The following is a 21,267-nucleotide window of genomic DNA, read 5'->3' as shown; positions in this document are numbered from 1 at the left end:
CACATGTTAGGCCATGTACTAAGCCCCTCATCATTCACTAGGATACGATCAAGTCTCCTCATCAAACCCAACCCATGTATCTTACTAGTCCAAGTAAACCAGTTCCCCTGGACCGCGGGTTCAACAAGGTCCGCCTCTCGAATAGCCATGTCAAACTCCTCCATATCCTCCACGTTCGGAGCACCCCCGAAGGCTTCAGAGTGGAGTCTGATGGTGTTAAAATCACCAAAGACCATACCCGGTCCTCTCCAACCAGCAGAGATCTCAGTTATTCGCCTCCATAAAACACGTCTCTCGATATTACTATTAGAGGCATACACACACAGAACCTCTACCTTCTCCCCAGAGATCAAATCTGTTATTACACCAGAAATAAACTGGTCGACAACCTCGTTAGTCGTGAACACGAATCTGTTACGTTTCCACATAATCCACATCCGACCTACTCCACTATTGCTGTAGTTACTAATGAACCCCTACGAATCACTAAATCTTCTAGATATCGAGACAAAGTTCTCCTCTCGAACTCTAGTATCCAGGATGCAATAGAAACCCACCGTAGACACGGCTAAGAAGTCCTTCACCGCTCTACACTTTACAGGGCTATTAAGGCCCCGCACGTTCCACGTACACCAACTAACCATGAGGTCGTATGGGAGCCGCCTCTCCCATAGGAATTACATCACCTGTAGTACTCAAAACGACCATAGAAGAGTCATCTACTCGTAAGGGAGGAAGGGAGCCATCCACTATAGATAAAGGCCATTTATCTCCTTTATCCACCTCCATGAGGTTGTTAAAGGAGTTAGTGATACTCACTTCCGCCCTTTTCCCTCTGTCCCAAATAGAGATCATTCCCCTATTTTCCCTGTCAACTGGGGTAAATTCCTCCCGATTTACCTCCACCTTTTCAGGCAGTTTATGGGTAATCTAATTGAAGGGTAATCAAGAACCCTCTCAGAACCATATTTCTCCAAAAGCCTTTTGGTTATCTAATTGAAGGGAATAAAAAAGCCAAAAATTGTTAAAATGTACAATTAAATGAATAAGAAATTCAAATATCATGTGAAGTAGAGATCATCTCTTCCACCTACCTAACCTTATAAGTCTCCTGATATTCTCCGACCTGCATCAAAATGTTTGAAATTAATCATAAGTGTAGACAAATCATATAATATACAAACATAAATGGGTTTGTGTTCATTCTCCCTCACCTCTTCTCTCATAATTTTTTTTTTTTTTATCAACAGACATTTCTTCATCAAGTGCAGAGTTTAGAGTATCCCTCACGGTCATCTGTGCATATTCGGGACAAATTTTGGTTTAAAATGGTTAGTCTTTTGTTTTCAAACAACATCAAGCAGTAAGATGGACGACCATTTCTCAACCATAATACAACCGTATAAGCCAAGAGAAATAGGAAGGTAGAGAAAGTTAATGGAAAATAGTTACATTACTCACCTACTGTGTGACAGTAGGGAAAATACGGTCCCGTATAAGCCATATCTCCTTCTATCAATCTGTATCATCTCATATCAATCATCAACTCCATTGGATTTGTAAGGAGAACCCAAAGCACCATGTGATATATGGACTTTCCCCAACTTTATACGTGAAGAGGGAAGAGGAATTAATTTCTAACCTCTTCATGCGTGAGGTTCAAATTTCTAACCCAAAAAACCCAAAGCACCATGAGCAATACGTCGCTTCTATACAAATACAAAAGGTTCAAATCACAAATCAAGATATCTTCATACGTGAATGAGAATTAATTTCTAATCTCTAAATAAAGAAGGATGGAGTTTTCGTATAGAGAAGCGACGATGGATGACATTTTCGAAGGAGCCCGACTTGAAGCACGGTGGATGGCAGACGGAGATTGAGTGTGAAGAGATGGAATTAATCTTCGGTGGCGATTTCGAATGGTGATTTCGAACGAGTGTGAAGACCAATTTCGAATCACGTCAAGAATGGGTGTGGGATAGGGCTTCCCCAACTTCAAGAACGGTGATTTCAGTTGGAGATTTCAAAAACTCAAGCGCGACGACAATGTGAAGGTGGAGATTTCGAAAATGCTTAGGCGTGAAGAAGAAGAAGATGCGTTTTAATTTCTAGGGCAAAAGGATTAATTCTCACCTAATTATTAACGCGTGTTTCCTTTTTTTTTTTATTTAATCGAACTTGACGTTTTTAAAACGTCAAGAACAACCGCTCTCTTGATGTTTAGAAAATGTCAAAAATGTCGAATTTATAAAAATACTTGACGTTTTTAAAACTTCAAGAATTTAATAGATATTACTTGACGTTTTTAAAACGTCAAGGATAAATAAATATTACTTGACGTTTAAAAAACGTCAAGAAAGTTGAAGATTGGCATATCTCCGCCTTTTCATAGAAATTCTTGACGTTTTTTCTTTGAAATCACCGCTTTCTTGACGTTTTTTTCAAAAAACGTCAAGTAATTAAAACTACAAACGTCAAGAAAGCCTGTTTTTGTAGTAGTGTAAGTTTAAGGTGTTACATTTTGGTTTCAAAAACTTTTGGAATTTTGTGAGAGGTATAGACGTTCATATTCGAATAGATACAAAGGTATAATATTTCCTAAACCCTAATTCTTTTAATTTAGGGTTGCAAGTTAAATAGGTGCAATTAGGGTAATTTTGTATTCCATTTTTCCACTGCGCATGTCTCTTTCTAACATAGACTATGAAGAAACTTTCTCTATCGTTGCCATGCTAAAGTCAATTAGAATAGTCTTATGCATCGCCATGTTTTATGATTATGAAATTTGGCAGATGGATGTCAAGACAACTTTTTTGAATGAAAATCTTGAAGAGAGTATCTATATTACTCAATTAGAGGGGTTTATAGATCAAGATCAAGAACAAAAGGTTTGTAAGATTCAAAAATCCATTTATGGATTAAAACAAACATCTAGATCCTGGAATATAAGATTTGATACTATGATCAAATCTTATGGCTTTGATACAAAAGGTTGACGAACCTTATGTTTACAAAAAAGGTCGTCAATTCCATTGTAGTATTCTTAGTCTTGTATGTAGATGATATTCTACTTATTGGAAAAGGACATAGGATTTCATACTAATATCAAGAAATGGCTAGCTATGCAATTTCAAATGAAAGTTCTGGGAAATGCACAATACGTTCTTAAGATCCAAATTGTACAGAACTGCAAAAACAAAACACTAGCCATGTCTCAAGCATCTTATATAGACAAAATGTTGTCTAGATATAAAATGTAGAATTCCAAAAAGGGTATGCTATTATACATCTATGGAATTCATTTGTCAAAGGAACAATGTCCTAAGACACCTCAAGAATTGAGGATATGAGAAAAATTTCCTATGCTTCCGCTGTTGGAAGTTTGATATATGCAATGTTGTGTACTAGATCTGACATTTGCTACTTAGTAGGGATGGTCAGTAGGTATCAGTCCAATCTTGGACGTGATCACTGGACAACCGTTAAGAATGTTCTAAAATATCTTTGAAGAACAAAACACTACATTCTCGTGTATGGTACAAAAGATTTAATCCTTACTGGATACACTCATTATGATTTTCAAACTGATAAAGATGCTAGAAAGTCTATATCAGGATTAGTATTCACTCTAAATAGAAGGGTAGTAGTTTGGAGAAGCATAAAACAAACTTGTATAATTGATTCCACAATGGAGGTAGAATACGTAGCAACTTTTGAAGCAACAACAGAAGCATTATGGCTAAGAAAATTCTTGACAGATCTGGAAGTCGTTCCAAATATGCATCTATCAATCAATTTATACTGTCACAACAGTGGTGCAGTTGCAAATTCAAGAGAACCTAAAAGCCGTAAACGGGGAAAACATATCGAACGTAAGTACCATCTTATCAGGAAAATTGTACATCGTGTGACGTTGTAGTAACCCATATTTTTTCAGAGAAACTGTGGATGCCGCCCGCTTTGTAGTTAGTACAAACGAGGTGATTCTGAATCGTTCCAGTACATACATGAATGACCCGTTAGTTAACGAATGTTGATTAACTCAGTCTATAAGAATTTAGTCAATTAATCTTGAATCATTGGAGTTCATGATATATAGGTCCATTAGGTTCCCTTGCTAGCTCATATGGAATAAACTTAAAACAGTGTGATGGAATAAGTCGAATTGTTCGAATTGGGATAAGAGAGAGAAACTGACAAGTATATGTGTTATAGCCATCAAATTTCATATTAGAAATAGAGCTTTGAGTTGTTGGGCTTTAGTATTCCATGGACATGCAATTTTGCATGGAAAATCCTTATAAATAGGGCCATTGACCTCATTTGATGGGTTGGCTATTGAATTTGGGCTCTTGTACCAAATTGGATTTCTTTTTCTTATTTACATAGAAAAAAAATTACCAAGCCCATTTCTTTTTCCATCTATTTCTTTCTCTCGGTACTGAGTCTAGAGGATAGTAGGTGAACCCTATTTTAGAATATATTGAAGGATGAAACGTAACTCTTTCACGGAAGTGGGGGCTCTCCACTCCTTAAAAGCTCACAACTTATGTTCGTCCATTCAAATCTTTCTACATTCGATGATGTGACCCAGAAAATTGATACGCTATTTAGCAAAAACACTTTTCTCTTTCTTGAAATATAACTGATTATGTTGGAGCTTGTCAAAAGTCAAACTCTTCGACACGCTCTTCCATTTGTGCGATAGAACTTGAAGAGCTACTTCCACGTTCAAAACTACCTACTTTGGTGGTTTTATGTTCTAACGAATCAACCCTCAGCGCCAATTCATTTATGGGTAGTTTGTCTATTTAGGCATTCAATGCGTCTATTTCTCTTACTTTTTCTTTAAACATCTCAAGTTGGGTCTGGAGAAATCTTACTTCGTTTGGCAATTCTTTCATATCCAAGAATTCCTCTTCAATCTCAGTCAGTCGCTCAGATTGCAACTTTGATAGTTGTTTCATTGTCGACATAATTGCATCTCGCTTAGCCAAGGAGATAACAAAGCTTTAATACCACTTGTCACAAAATGCAACTTTTCAAATACGGGACAGGCGGTTGTGCAACACTTGTTCTAAATTGATGAACAAGGCAACCTTGTGAAATTTGAAAGTTGCGGACAAATTCGTGGTACGATGTAGCCTCGCTTCATCTTTTGAGAGAAATTGGTTTTATAAAACGTGAGAGATAAAGAAAAACATCGATAACATCCTTGAAGAAAAAATTGAATATTGTCAATTGCAAAGAAAGCTTAGATTTGCAAAAATCACAATAGGGCTTAGTTGGGGATTCAACTACCATGCCTCCCCTACAATACATCTTAAACTTTTTTAGCATTGACAACCTTGCATATGAAAATTGCGAAACGACGCACCTTAGGTCGGTGACAACAAAAGGAAAGCAGTTGACTAAACTAAGTACAAAGCATAAAGATAAAGTGGTTTGAGGATATTCGAGCACGCGGCCATAGGCAAATAATGCCTTGGACAAGCATACTTGTGACACTCTACGTGCCACAATCGCAATCTTTCAAACATGGAACGGACAATTGTAGAACACTTGTTTTGCTCAGTCAATAAGTCAGTCATGTAAAATCCGAAAATCACGAACAAACTCACGATATGATATAACCTCCCTTCCCGTTCATGAAAAAATTGTTTTAAAACATGTGAGAGAGAATATCATTAAAAACATCATTAAAGAAAGCGTTGAAGACTTTCAATTGCAAATAAAAATTTGATTATAAAGAATACGATAAGATATGGTTGGGGATTCAACTATTGGGTCTCTCCTATAGTACAGTTTAGACTTTTTGAGCTTTGACAGGTTTGCAAATGAAAATGTGTGACACCTCACACCCTAGGTCTATGACGTAAAAAGGAAAGCAATAGACTAAACTAAATACAAGACATAAAGAAAAGGTGATTTGGGGGTATTTGGGCATGTGGCCATAGATAAACAACGCCTTAAACAAGCATGCTGGTGAGAACAGAAGCTTATAGTTAGCTCAGTATTAAGATTAAGTTATATTTGATATCTATCAATGAAATAGTAAGTTTTTCAAAGTTAACGGTGTTATAACTTAAAAGTGACTATTTCATGGTTCTAGTCTTTTGTAAACTCTTTACATAGGATGTCCACACTTTCATGTCTCTAGGATTTAGGATCACATCGTTTATACTAAATACAAAGCAAACTGCATTCATTGTGTCCTGGAATAAGGTGCCTAACTTTATTCGTACAATCTATACTATTTAGGCTCTATACTTAAACTTGATCAACTTTTATGTCTCTACATAAAGTTCAAGTTTACTTAATAATAACCTCGGGTCCTTAGTTTATTGGCTTTAAGATTATAGTATCAATAACGACTTTATTGAATAGATTATGATTACAACGAGTTTTAGGACATAAATTACAACATCTAGTTCTTACAACTTTTGATTCTAGAGTGTCAACTCTTGTCAACAACTCTTAAATGGGTAATCCATCGAGATGATCGATCATTGCAGCAATAGTGTTAGTGATATATATTAAACCACCAATTGTACCTCTGTAATTATCATAAAAATAATAAAACTACAAACACAATGCTTTTCTTTTGATTCTTGCGTTTTCACGTAAGCTTTGGTTTCGTATACATTGCTTTCAATATGGTATTAGAGCTCATTAAGCCTAAACGGATATTTGGTTCAAGATAGGTGAAACCAAAGAGGCACCATCTTGAAGGGGCATGAGTGTGGAGTCCCACAATTGAAAAACCAAGGAAACTTAGACTCCTTATAAAATAGATGAGCTACTCCTCTCATTGCCAATTGGTATTGTGATGAAACCTTATACTTTGGTAATATATAATTAAATTTACCTTCAACCACTAGCTTAAGCTTTTAGGTGAATTTGGGGTTTAATATGGTATTAGAGCTGGTGGATTTAATTTGGGGTTTAATTTCTTCAAGGCAGGTTTCCAAGAAGCGAATTGAGTTAGGAACTTTCATTAGGTAGAGCATTTGCTCTTCAACCTTTACCAGTCGGTCCACATGGGCCTTGCCCGACTATTTTGTTATGGACATGTTTACATTTTAATTGTTAATAAGCCAACTTAGGCTATCACACCCCACCACGAGCACCTACTTGCGTGGCTCGAGATATGGCGTGAAGCCAATCGATAGCACCCATGTCAAGGATGACACCATCTGACCCTTAGCCTGAACCTTTAAACTCTAAACAACAGCGAAACATAACACATAAATTTTACTAAAACCAATTGGGCTAAACCTTTTTCATTTAACAACCTTAGACAAGTTTTACATAGACAAAACGTAATCTTATTTATCTAGAACAAAACCTTATAAAACCTTCCCAAAAGCCTAAGTCTGATAGCACAAAAGACTAATTTATCATTAGTACAAAATAACAGGACACATACGATAACAAAATGAAATCCTTCAGTAGACAGGTAGCAGCAAGTTAGGCTTAGAGGACACGATCTCTACCTAGAAAGTGGAAAACATTTTGAATATTATGCATTTTGAAGAGTAAACAATATGCTTGAATAAATACCTTTAAACAATAACACGCTTGAAAGACTGTTCATAACATAACTTAAACATTTTATCATAAATCCGTCATAAATCATGACTTAAGAACATGCTTGAAATCACTTTAAATAAAACATTTTCCACTCACAGATACAAGCTCAAATCCTTGGTTTATAAATTTGTATGATCTTCTCATGTCCTGAAATAATGGTAAAATAGTACAATTAATTATCTTTTGCCAAGAAAATATCAAAAGTATACTTAAAAAACTAAAAAATTACCAAAAATAGCTCAACACGCAATATGACACTGCCTGGCACGAATGGGTGGGCGGCAGGCCTTGGTTGGGCGCTGGCTACTGTGTGTGAATCTCACAAGAGGCTTTTCACGCGCGTTGGGCATGCCCGCGTGCTAACCTCACACACAAGCACATTGTGAACCTCACTTGGTTGCGTGCTTGGCATTTCGTGTAGCCCTCCTCGTGTGCATTCTTGGCTAGTGCATTTCTTGTGTCACAATCGCGAGCTTTCAAACACGAGAGGAGCGATTATGTTGCACTTGTTTTACGTAGACAACAAGTTAGCTGATCAAAATCCAAAAACCACGGACAAACACATGATACGATGTAGCCTCTCTTCACGTTCTTGAGAAAATGTTTTATAAAACGTGAGGAGAAAGAAATTCAATGAAAATATCGTTAAAGCAAGCATTGAAGACTGTCAATTGCAAAGAAAAACTTTGATTGCGAAGAGTGCAACAAGGCTTGGACAGGGATTCAACTACTATGTCCCATCTATAATACATTTTAGACTTTTTTAGTTCTGGTAGGCTTGCATAAGAAAAAGCCAAGTCACACCCAAGGTTTATGACATAAAAAGGAAAGCAAAAAGTAAAACTAAATACAAAACATAAAAACAATGTAAATTGGGGGTGTTTGGGCATGCGACCATAAGCAAACAGCGCCTGGACAAGCATGCTTGTTACATTCTCCCCACTTAAACAATTGACATCCCTGTCGACTGGCGAAGCTAGAATTCCTCGATCTTCTTCTTTCACGCTCCAAGGTCTTCAGCACATTCCTAACGTGTTTCTTCCACATGGAGGTTCTTTCACTTCAGTAGGAATTCATGTATCCTCTTCATGGGTATACCCTTCCTCACTCTCTTAGGAAGGATTTCTTCCATTTCTTTATCGTCTTTCTGCTTTAGGTCACTAGATGACCATACACCATTGTTGCACTACTGGTCATCTGGATCTTGATGGTAAGGTTTCAAGTTGCTCACATGAGCTACTAGATGATTTTTTATCCATGCAGGCAACGATACCCTATAGGATGCATTTCCAATTTTCTTCAGAACTTCAACAGGCCCTTCGTATTTTCTGGTGAGATGCTGATGTTGATGTCCTCTAAATCAAATTTGCTTTGCTTTAAACTCTATGAAGAGTTGGTCTTCCGCTCAAAACTTGAGAGGATGATGCTTCTTATCATACGCTTCGAGACTTTCTCTTAGTATGCTCGAGCGATGTTCGTAGTCTTCTCCCACTTTTTCGTAAAGTTATGAGCTTGAGGATTTTTTCCTGCATAAGGATGATCAACAATATGAGGCAGTATAGGTTGTCTTCCACTCAAGATTTCGAAAGGCCTCGTTCTTGTGGATAGACTAGTTTGTGCATTAAAACAAAATTGAGCCACATCCATCAACTAGGCCCAATTCTTTTGTCCAGAATCAACAAAATGTCGTAGATATTCCTTAAGCATACAATTGAATCCTTCAGTTTGGCCATTCGTCTGAGGATGGCAGCTTAAGGATATATTTAGGCGTGTCCCCAAGAAGGCGAATAGTTCGGTCCAGAGAGTACCAATGAATCTACCATCCCTGTCACTCACAATGCTTGATGGAACTCCCCATAACTTCAAGACGTTCTTAAAGAAAAGTGTGCTATCAGCTCGACAGAACATAGTTTTGTAGTGGGGATGAAGGTGGCGTACTTCGAGAACCAATTGATTGTTGGCTTTTTGGCCCTTAATATCAAATTAATTTATTTTAATTATTCAATTAATTTATGTTTTGATGATAACAAATCTGATTTTTTTTATTGACAATTTTATTAATTTGAATAGACCATATCGTAGAGCTTGGAAAAATGATTCTAACGCCTCTTGAATCACCCAAATCGAAGTTCAAATGAAGAAAATATTGCTAAAAGAAGCTTAACGAAAAAATACCCGAGATGGTGACGTGGCGACCAAGCATTCAATTTGAACCAATTAGAGAAAGCCACTTGGAGCAATGAAGGAGTAACAAATGTGGCTTTTTGTTATGTTTTATTGGCTTTTATAAAGAAAATGAATTTAAAAGGAAAATGATTTTAATATTATTATTTTTTCTTGTGTCTAACGGCTAGTTTTTTTAAAAGAGGGTGAAGTTGCTTTATTGATTTCTTTTTAAACAAAGTATTTTGAAAAGACATATTATTATATTATTATTTGTATTGTGTCTAACGGCTAATTAAGTTTAAATCTCAACCATTCATTTTTCTTTTACTTATATCTAATGACCCAAATGATTTTGAATTTATCTTTCCTCTCTTTTTAAATACTTCACATTTACACAAGATCATTAAAATCTTTACAATCCTCAAGCAAAAAGCCAACATTGTTATTCTCTCTAAAGCTTCCAATTTTTATTCTTTTCATCTTATTCTTGAGAGCTTCTTATTGTATTGTGAGGATTAAATTTGTGAGCTTCAAATTGTATACTCACTCTTTTAGAGAGTTTTCTTTTGTGTGATTTAAAAACTTCAACATATTGTAACGGTTGGATCCTAACCCGTGGAAAGGATCGGGTTTGCTCTTGAACCCGAAAAAGGAGCAAGAATCGGTTCGGCTCAAATCCGTGGAAAGAGTCTAAAGAAGATTTTCAATCAAAATCCCAAGAGGTGCTTGGGAAAGTGGATGTAGGTTGAGTTTAACCGAACCACTATAAAATTACGGTGTCTTCTTCTCTAACTCTTTTCTAATTATTTTTTAATTTAATTTTAGTTACATATTCTTATTGGTTGAGTTTGATTGCATATTTCCATTCATATCTTTTTATCAATCTTGTTATTTAACAAAGTTTACAAAGTTCTTTATTTAAATATTAAAAAATATCTAATTAGTTGATTTTACTTTTTATTTGTCAAAAAGTTTATTTAAACCCTATTCACCCCCCTCTAGGGTTGCCATACCGATCCAACATTGATTATAACCAAGATGCCTCAAAGTCGTTCACCTTTGGGATGTGTAATAAAATCCATGGATTTCGCACATTCAGGGAATTTCAATGTGTTCGACTGACTTTCCAAAGTTACTTTCTCTACTAAAGCCTGAAGCCCTGTATGCTGCAAGAATTAGTGTTGCCAATCGAGGTTGCAACGTTTCAAATGCAACTGATCAGCATACCATTCAAAATTTGAATTTTCAACATGACGAGTTTGTAACTTTAGTGCCCCTTGGAGAAGAAAATGAAATTCAGGGTATGTGTAATTCAGGTTTTGTTCCACAAGATAGTACAATTTAAATTATTCTCCATATGTTGCTTAATTATCTCAGAACGGTTTATTTAAACCAGGATGCAGTGCATGACAGCAACGGTCCGGTTTCTTTTGCAGAAATAGAGAACAACATGACAGCTAGTATGACAGCTAAAAGTGATGTATACGATACCTGCTCTCAAGGATGCTCTTTAGCCAATTCAAAGCATGAGATTTTATCAAGTATTTATCCTAAAAATCCAACCAATCAGTGTACACAAAATTTCTATCAAGAATTTGGAAGTGTAAATGTGGCATCAGAGGACCTCAATTCTGAAGAGAACACATTAGGAAAATCATTTAAAATTATGTTGATGAACATTGCAAACGAAACTAAGAAAACTCAGCTCATATGAAGGTACGGTACCAATTTATAGTCTTCTAAAATATTCATCAATCATGTTTCTTTTATGAGATTTTCTATTGATGGTATTGAAGTTTTATATCCTTGGCTTAGTATTCTTTAAAGGGGTGTTTGACAGAAGGAGTGGTCCAAGAAGTTGTGAAATCTAGAAAGTTTTGAACTCTTAGGGCCTAGGACATACGAAGTCAATAAGGCATAAAATTGAAATTTTCTTGTCGGGAGTCCACAAACACTTTTGGCCAAACAAAGAGCGGAAAACTCCACACTTCCCTAATCCTACTCTTCCAACTCCTTGGCTCATACAGCCTCTACGATCTCTAAATACTGATAGGCCCATGGTAGTGAAGGTGTACACCCGTAGGCACAAGAAAGGATTCAGGTGAGGAGGATGGGAAGCTGTATTTGTTGGTCTGAATGTTGCTAGTTAAGGGAGCCATGAGTCTTTTATGCTTTCATATAAATGCTATTATGATTGTTTGGGGAGGGTATGTTTTGGCATAGCTTGTATCAGGTTTCTTAGAATAATTGGGAGAGCTAGAGAAGCTTCTGATTCCTTCCCTCCATTATTGATAAATAAAATTGAGGTTAAGGCTTATCATATACATACCCAGTCATTGAACTTCTCCATATTCCTTAAGAGGCATATCTTGCTTGGCTTATTTGGCTGGCTCTACTCATGTAGGATTTCGAAAGGCGAATCTGACATCCTGCCAAAAATGATTAATCAGTTTCTTTAACTGTTGAACTTTTAGGTTGTATACTAGCAAGCACATGAAGTTTAGGGATTCAATCTTTATATTATTTTTAAGAGTTATTCAATATCCCTACCTAGAATAGACAAATGAAGCTTGAAACTACCCATAATATTAATGTGTTGTTTAATTATGACATTTTGTTATCGGTCTTTCTAACTTACAAATATCCATCTTCTGATATGTGTTCACATGCATATTTTATGGATGTAGATTTTATAGTATTTCTTTATTTATTTTATATGGCATTAGCTGTGTACATTTTTTTATAAAATATTAATATAAATATTAAACCACCGATTCACCAAAAAGTTTAAGCTGGTGGTTGAAAGAAAATTCAATTATAGCCTTAAGCTTAAGCTACTTTGGTGGACTAGAAGTATAATCTTAGAAACACTCAATCTGATCAAGTTCTCTGAAGCAAGAATTAAAGTTCGGAAAAATCTTTGCGGATTCTTACCAGCAACTATAGAATTAAAGAGTGAGAACTGAGGAAATTTTTCCCTTAATTTTGGGGATTTTGAACCCTTATAAGCTCCTGTAATAATCCAATCTGATCTATTTCAAAGTGATTTTTCCAATCCTATTGATTTATGTAGAATAAATTCAGTGATTTTAGATGAAGGGCTCCAAAGTGATGGTCTCCCAGATACCTGAATTTTCTCAAACAGAATGCCCCATCCATCTCAAGAAATCCTTTCGAAGCACTTAGGAAGTTGGGTGATGAAGAAGAAAACCTTGTTCGACCGGAAAGAGTTTCAGCCCTTGAATCCTCGCCGAAAAAAATAATTTTCAGAAGGAAAAATTCAAATTTGGGTATAGCTGGGATCTCCACGTACTTAGAAGGGGAAAAGACTTCAATAGAAAAGAGAGAAGACCTCAAAAGAAGAAAAGGCAGCCAACCGACATTTTATTATCTCAAAAAACAGCTCACCTAGCCCTCCCCAACCAGATTTTTTCAAACTTAATGTATCTGCAGACATTTTAAAAGCTGACACACAGATGAGATGTAGGCCCAAGAATTTTATTAATCAGAATTCCAATGGCTTTTGGTATTCTGACGAATTGGAGGAAGAATCAGAGTCCTCTCCTCCATCAAGGAACTTCACTTGCGGGCCATCTCCTGTTTTCAGCTCTCAACCAAAATTACCAGCCTCTCCCAAGACTAAAATATCATCTGCAATGAAAGCTATTCCATTTCATGCCAGAAATTTTTCTAAGCACCTCAAGACCTATACCAAAAGAACTTCTTTTCGCAACATTTGGATGAGCTTGGCTAATTCTGATTTATTAGAGGAAAGTTGTGTGAAGATACAAATTCCAAATTCAGTTGGCAAAAGGTCAGTACTGCCTTCCTCCTTAAGTAATAAATTTTCTCAATCCTCCTCCAAACTTTCTGGTTCATTCTTTAATTTTGTGCAAGATACTTCTTGTCTCAAAAAGTTGAGAGCCTAGAAGATGAATTCATGGAAGTTTAATCAGTCACCAGTGTAAGTAGTGCAGAATTTGAACCAGTTGAGGAAGAAATAATTCAATCAGAGACAGAGAAACAAGAGGACAGTGACTCTCTCGGTCCAGATTTTATTAAATTGTTTTCCTCCCCATAAAAAGAAATTTTGTGCAGGTCAGCAAGTATCCTTCCCCCTCAAGAGTTGGTTCCTTTCTTGGCAGCATGTGAAATTGAATTGATATAAGGCAGAGGTTGCAAAGATGAAGATTATATCATGGAACACTAGAGGATTCATGGGCCATTCGAAACAATTGGCTATTAAAAATCTTTTGAAGAAAGCTAATCCAGATAGAGCATTGATTCCGGGGACCAAAAGAGAAGAGATTGCCAGTTGTATTATAAAGGCACTATGGAGTTCAAAAGGAATTGGCTGGGTCTTTGTTTGAAGCTAGTGGCAGATTAAGAGTTTTGCTGATTATGTGGATAAATATAAGTTGTCGATTATTGAAGTTCGGTCAAGAGAAGGAAGGTCATTACAGTGTGGCTTATAAGTTGTTTCAACATTAATTTATAAGTTGTTTGGAAAGGTTCTCGCAGAAAGATTAAAGAAAGCCAGGCCAGGTATTACTTTGTAAGACCTCCTATTATCTATACCTATAAAAGGAAGGGTAGAAAGGGAAATTCCTTAGCAACCAATGATGAGAGAATAATGGGAGAGGATCGTGCAGGTGGGGCCCACTAGGAGGGATGAGAGAGAGAGGTATAAACATGTAATGTTGGGGTAGGGGAGGCTAGGTCTTTTTTGGTTATTTCAAGGAGAGTAAAGGCTGCTGTAGCCTGAGGGTATCCAACCCTGTATAAAGGAGCTGGGTAAGTTTTCTATGTTGTTCTTCCTTTATTTTTCATATCTACTATTGTTGAATGTGTTTTGGCTTTTACATAAATAAAAGAATTACAGAGTGCTGCCTCTGTTTAGCCATTTGGTTAGGATATTTGTGTTTTCACTACTAGAAAAATGGGCTTTCTTGACGGTTGCTGTTTTCCTTTCTTGACGTTTTTTTCGAAAAACGTCAAGAAAGCTTTCATTTTTAATAAAAAACGTCAAGAATTTTTCTGAAACATCATTCTTGACGTTTATTAAACGTCAAGAAAAAATAAATTTTTTCTTGACGTTTTTAAAACATCAAGAATATCTATTATTTTTTGACGTTCTTAAAACGTTAAGAAGCGTATGAATTCGACATGCTTGACGTTTCTTAAACGTCAAGAATTTAAAATTTTACTTGACGTTTCTTAAACGTCAAGAATTTAAAATTTTACTTGACGTTTTAAAAACGTCAAGAAGTTTATAAAAAATCCTTGACGTTTTTAAAACGTCAAGAAATTTTATAAAATATTCTTGACGGTTTTAAAACGTCAAGACTATTGTAAAAATTGCTTGACGTTTTTAAAACGTCAAGAAATTTATAAAAATTCTTGACGTTTTTAAAACATCAAGAACCTCTGCTTGTAATGCCCCAAAGGTATATATATATATATATATATTTTTGTTTTTTTTATTATATATATATATATATATATTTATTTATTATTTATATTTAATTTAAATAAAAAGAAAAGAAAAAGGAAAAGAAATCTCTCTCTCTCCCTCGCGCGCCGCGACCCCCCCCCCCCCCCGCTTCCTTCTCTTTTCCCTTCTCGTTTCCCTTCTCCTTTCCTTCTCTTTTCTCTTTTCCTTCCGCCCTTCTCTTCCATCTTTCTTTCCGCCGCAGCCCAGCCGCCCCATCCTTCCCCTTCTCTCCGTTCGCGAAGCAAAACCGCCACCGACCGACCTCCATTCCTCTTCTCCTTCCCGTTCGCAGCCCGCCGCAAACCGTCGCCTCCCTTCCCTTCCATTTTCTTCTTCCATCCGCAGCCCTGCCGCAAACCGCCGCGTCTCCCCTACTAAAGCCGAGCGCCGCGACCCTTCTCCTCTTCTCTTCAGTTCGCAAAGCAGCCGTACGCGTCCAGATCTGCCGCCGTCCAGATCTGCACCGCAAGACCGCGCCGTTGCCCTTCCGCCGCTGCCCGGTCCAGATTTGCGCGTCGCCTGTACAGCCTCACCGCCGCTGCAACCGTTTCTACCGTCTCCTTCCCCTTCTCTCCGTTCGCGCAGCAACCGCCCCAACCGTCCTTCTCCTTCCGTTCGTGCCCAACCGCCGCCCCTCTTCTCCTTCCTCCCGTGCGCCGCGACGACCCCACCGTCTTCTTCTCTTCCGTTCGCAGCAGCCGTCGCGCCGCCGCGTCTCCCCTACTGAAGCCGAGCGCCGCGACCTCCATTCCGATCTGCTGTCTCCACCTCCGTTCGCGAAGCAAGACCGCGCCGCTGCCAGTCCAGATCTGCGTTGCAGTCGTCCCGCGCGCCGATCTGCCGTCTCCATCTCCGTTCGCGAAGCAAAACCGCCGCCACTCGCCGAACCCAACCGCCACAAGGCCTTTGTAGTTGTGCTTTAGGCTGGAAATTGCCGTTATTCTAGATCTAAAAGGGTATAGTTTCTTATTCTACTGCCTATTTACTTTTAGTTAAACATCAAAATCAATTCTTATGTTTGAGTTGGATTGTATCATGCTCTTCCTTTTCAGTTGTTTCTATCATGATGGTGGGTATTGGTTGTTAAGAAAACCATTAGGCTAATTTGGGTTTCAGGCTTACTTTTCCCATTTTACGTGTAAAATGGCTGAAGCTCACTAATGGAAGATATTTGTTGGCTAGCTAGTGTTTTTATCCTCGATTTCCTTCTTCCCCTAATACATTATGTTATGGAATTTGTTAGATACCTAGATTAGTATAGGGTTGGGGTATAAGGGTAATTAGATATTTAGGAAGTTACTAGTAGTTATTGTGTAAGTGTGGTTACTAGTAGTTATTATGTAAGTGTGGTAACTAGGGTGGTTACATGTTATTATAAATGGAGGGAGGGTAAGTGGGGAGAATTCTGGGGAGTGATATAAGGTTTGGGTGAGAGTACTCAAGAGGGAGGGTTCCAAGTGCTTTATACTTGGTTTTATCTTGTATTTTCTTATAGTTACATTATAATAAATTCAGATCTTGTTCTTGTTAGGAAGTATATGTCTCCAATATTATTTAAGTACAGTAGGAGAATTAAAAAGGGTAATATTGACCCACACAAGAATATATGAGAGATTATAGGAGGAGAGAATATCGGAGGAGATCTTTCCCATTAGTTTGTTAGTAAAGCAAAATAAAATGGAGGAAAGAGGAGGGAGAAAGGGGACAAAATATTCCAAAGAAGTAGAGGCTGTCTTTCGTGCTCGGGAGAAGTAGAGGGTCCAAGTCAAGTTCTTTTTATTGTTTGTTTTGGTCATTTTCATGGTTGCGGTTTGTTCTTAGTTTTTCTTGTTCTTTGTTGTGATCCTCACTGGAGTGTGCCTTTAGGAAGTAGATGTGAGTGATTTTTTATTCTCTATACTGTAATTCATTGAGGTAATTCAATAAAGTAAGATACACTTGCCGTATATTTACAGTATCTTAACAAATTGGTATCAGAGCGTTTTTACTTGGGAGAATGATAGAGCAGCACAAAAACGGATCAAAGAGAAGTTGGAGACCTCTGATAAGGAAATCTCGGGGATACAAGTGGAGTTACACAAGTTGCTGGCAATTGAAGAAAACTTGTTATGCTTGCCAAAAAGCATCGAAAGACTGGTCATCTAGTTGGAAAAACAAGAACGGTTGCTAAATGCATCGAAGGAATAGCAGAAGGATAATTTGACGATCTCCGAAAGAATGGAAGGATCGTCGAGCAAAGGACCAACGATTGAGAGTATAATCGAAGGTGGAGGTAAGACATTGAAGGAAATCAAGGTAGAAGGTAAAACAAACAAGTTTGAAAGGGATGAAAACTCGAACGATCATAGCAAATTCAAGAAGGTTGAAATGCCTGTGTTCAGTGGCACTGATCTGGATTGTGTTTATTTAGAACGGATTGGAATCTTCAGGTCCATAAATTGATGGATTTCAAGAAGGATCTGAATCCATAGAAGAATCGAGGAAAACGTGATTGCAACGGTTATACAACGAAGGTGAAGAGGATGGCAAAGAGTGACCAAGAAGAAACTATAGAGGAAGGTCGACGAGGATTACCTGTGAGGCTCGAAATGAAGACTCGAGTGAAGAAAAATTTGTTGCTAAAAGAAACACAAAATGGCTGGTTGCAATGGAGAAAGAAGAAGCCGATAGTTATCGGTCTACAGAGGCTCGAGAAGGTGGTCTGGAATAGGGGTGAATCACGTGACGAGGAAGAAGTTGCTGCACACATGATGGTGCCAATGGCGTGGTAGAAATTGGTAGGACAGAGGATTAGGACAAAAGGAACAATCTTGGGTTTTACTATTTCAAGTGGGCTTCAACTTACTCTAAATGAGCTTCAACTTATTCTAAATAAAACATTGGGGCACATCATTTTGTAGATGAAGTGGGTGGAGAGTTCCAAAAATAGGAGGGAAGAAAAACTTGTATGTAGGTGGGTCCTAGGAATGAAACCGGCGGCAGTATGATTTTGGTCTTGACGCAACACTTTGATTATGGCCTAGCCCACTAGAGATGAAGAGTTTGAAAATTAAACACTTGTTGGTGATATGCAAAGGGTTAACTAAGACAATGTGTTTTGGAAAAGGAAAATTCAAGTACATTGGGCTGCTTTGTGGGCTGAAGTCAATGGACCTTATTGGAATCGAGAGTTTTTCAAAGCCGAAGGGGAGGATTTCTTTTTCAACATTGAAGAGCAGAATGCTGGGGATTGTTTGCAATTAAAAAGAGAAAAAAAGAGAAAGGGGCCTTGATCATGTTTGCAAGCACACCTTGAGGACAAGGTGTTTTGAAGCATCGGGTAATGTTAGATACCTAGATTAGTATAAGGTTAGGGGTATAAGGGTAATTAGATATTTAGAAAGTTACTAGTAGTTATTATGTAAGTGTGGTTACATCTTATTATAAATGGAGGGAGGGTAAGTGAGGGGAGAATTCTGGGAAGTGATCTAGGGCTTGGGTGAGAGTACTCAAGAGGGAGGTTCCAAGTGCCTTATACTTGGTTTTATCTTGTATTTTCTTATAGTTCATTATAATAAATTAAGATCTTGTTCTTGTTAGGAAGTATCCTAACAGAATTCCTCTAGAAGGTCTCATGTTAGCGAATGATAATCTGCGTTAAGTGTGTATTTGTAGGAGTTCTTCTCCCGGACATCTATGGTTGATTTTTTACCTTTCAATATATCAAAGCCAAGGATTCTTTTGCATTTCTCTATGCTTTTTCTTTACCCAATTATGCTTTTTTCAGTTATATTTGGAGTAGTATTTCATTTCTTTCATGTGAAATGTTGAACTTCAGTAGTGTGGAGAGTGGAACGTAATATCTTACCTTTTATATTAGTAAACTTGATTTTAAGCAATGTGTTTTTGAAGATTTTATGTTGTAATTGTTTTTTGTTCTTCAAGCTACTGTTCTTAACTTAATTTTCTCCTGTTATGTCTCAATGATTATCGAGCATATGCATTACCATGTGGCTTCAAGCGTCAGTGCTCTTGCTCATAATTTTACTATATCTTGTTACTAAAATTGCAAGTTAATTGCGAATTACTCAGAGCTTGGCTTGTCTCTCTCCAGTTGGTTAAAGGAAAGCTACCGGGAAGGCAGATTTGTTGGTAAGTTCGAATGGCTTGCTAGTATCAAAGCGTAATGTATTTTCTTCCACTTATGTTTTTCATCCTACTAATTTTTGTGATTGATTAATTCCTTATTGATCTGCAGACGAGTTGCCTTACATACTAAATGATGATGACTACATATCGAAGTATCGAGCCAGCCTAAAAGCTGCAGTTCTCAAGGCAAAAGCATGTTTTTGAGCTTTATTTGAAGGGTATGATGTTTGCATATCAGCTCACGCTCAACCACCACCTAAAACTCTATCCCTGATAGTCAAGTCAACCGGTGGAAATGTAAGTTCTCTGTTATTGTACAAATCTCGAGTACTAGGTTTGGTTCTCTATATTACACATACAACCACTATAATATGGCTATCCTCCATCTAATGAAGACGTGAAGTTCTCACAAACAAGCACGTATACGAATTCTAGACATGGGTCAATAAATTATAGACATGGTGACGTGTCATTTTTTTCTAAAAAATATAGGATAGTGCTAGAACACAGTTTTATATATATAATTTAAAAAGTATGTATCATATTTATATAGAAATTCAAAGTCAATAAGTTTATGTATTTATATGCTTAAAAATAAGCTCATCCTTCACTCAAAACTTATTCAAAGCCAAGAGTTAATATGTGTGTGTAACCAATCTTGACCTTTATTGCATTGGAATACTTGTTGTCTAACACATCTACTGTACTAACTAGTGTTCAACACGTGTTCTCCGAGTGTTCCATACATATTGTTTATTGATACACTAGCCAAACTTGAGTGTATGTGCTTCTTAAGTCTTTAATATTTATGTTTGTTTTGATCCTAGGAATTGAGCATGTAATGTGAAAAGTCTATGCACAAGGGGTCATATGGCCATCTCCGTGTTTTTTAATTATCAAATTTGTTCAAGTTTTTAATTGTCTCTAGATCGAAATTGGAGTTATTTTTTTGTGATTTGGGTACAAATACATACATCCATGTTTCTAATTATGATTAGATTGTTTTCTGGTCGCAACATTTTATTGTTTAGCTTGTCTTTGATCTTGAACTTACTATTATGTTGATTTAAATTCCATTTTAGCCTGTAGAACTTTCAAAACATCCATTTTAGTCATCGAGCTTCCAAAACGTAGCCAACTAACGGTTTTAGTATTTTAAAATATTTTATCAATTAATATTCATTTATTCAATACTCATCGGTCATTTCTGCTATATGTGATTGGAATATATCTCCATAGGAAGCATTTTGAAAGTTGAAAAAAGATGGAAAATTTTAGGAGACTAGAACAAGAATTTGTTTAATATTTTTTTATAGGTGAATTCTTGCAATTTCCTTGTAGTATATACATAATTTTTTCTCTCATTTGGCAAATTCATTATGCTTGAAAATTTAGGTGATTCATGAGCTAGATAAAGTAAACAATGTATGAAAGACGATCTTTGTGGCTTGTGAGGAAGACGTGTGGAGAAGCCTTGGTGGCCGTAGAAAAGGGATATGGACTTTCAACGTTGAATGGCTAATGGCATGTATAATGAGACAAGAAGTAGATTGGAGGCCCTTCAATTTGCTGAGTCCCTATGAGAAACAAGGTCACCAAACTTTCAGTTTTGAAAAGCAGCCAGCCAGCCATTTCGTCCTGTGTAAATGCACTCTTTCTCAACTCACTCTAATTTGTACATAAACAAACTCTGATCTCTCCATCTCTATATTCATCAGTACATAAAAGACGATAAGTTTATTCATGGAGAAAGTTGGATGTAAGTATGTTTTTAGAATGGTCCTTCATTTAGTAACTTTGGGAATTGTAAAATGAGGTATGAAGTTCTATCAAGTTGAATGTTCTTGTTTATGTTAGATGAGACTGATTCTTGGATACCAGAA

The 21,267-nt window shown here is 36.9% G+C and overlaps 2 long non-coding RNA genes across 3 annotated transcripts; one reads left to right on the top strand and one right to left on the bottom strand.

Annotated features, from left to right (window-relative positions):
• Positions 1–950: 950 nt before the first annotated feature.
• On the bottom strand, positions 951–2,128 carry LOC116406052. Its single transcript, XR_004219118.1, has 3 exons — positions 1,462–2,128; positions 1,215–1,296; positions 951–1,126 (listed from the first exon to the last, which is right to left on the bottom strand). It is a non-coding gene; the product is annotated as an uncharacterized LOC116406052 (long non-coding RNA).
• A 13,230-nt stretch (positions 2,129–15,358) lies between these two features.
• On the top strand, positions 15,359–20,800 carry LOC116406048. 2 transcript variants are annotated; one of them, XR_004219112.1, is made up of 4 exons: positions 15,359–16,212; positions 19,350–19,387; positions 19,494–19,681; positions 20,780–20,800. It is a non-coding gene; the product is annotated as an uncharacterized LOC116406048 (long non-coding RNA). The 2 variants fall into 2 exon arrangements; XR_004219113.1 differs by having other exon boundaries at positions 19,328–19,387.
• Positions 20,801–21,267: the final 467 nt, after the last annotated feature.

This window comes from Cucumis sativus, unplaced genomic scaffold (assembly GCF_000004075.3).
Source record: "Cucumis sativus cultivar 9930 unplaced genomic scaffold, Cucumber_9930_V3 scaffold61, whole genome shotgun sequence".
NCBI classification, from domain to species: Eukaryota; Viridiplantae; Streptophyta; class Magnoliopsida; order Cucurbitales; family Cucurbitaceae; genus Cucumis; species Cucumis sativus.
This window is presented reverse-complemented; position numbering and strand designations above follow the sequence as displayed.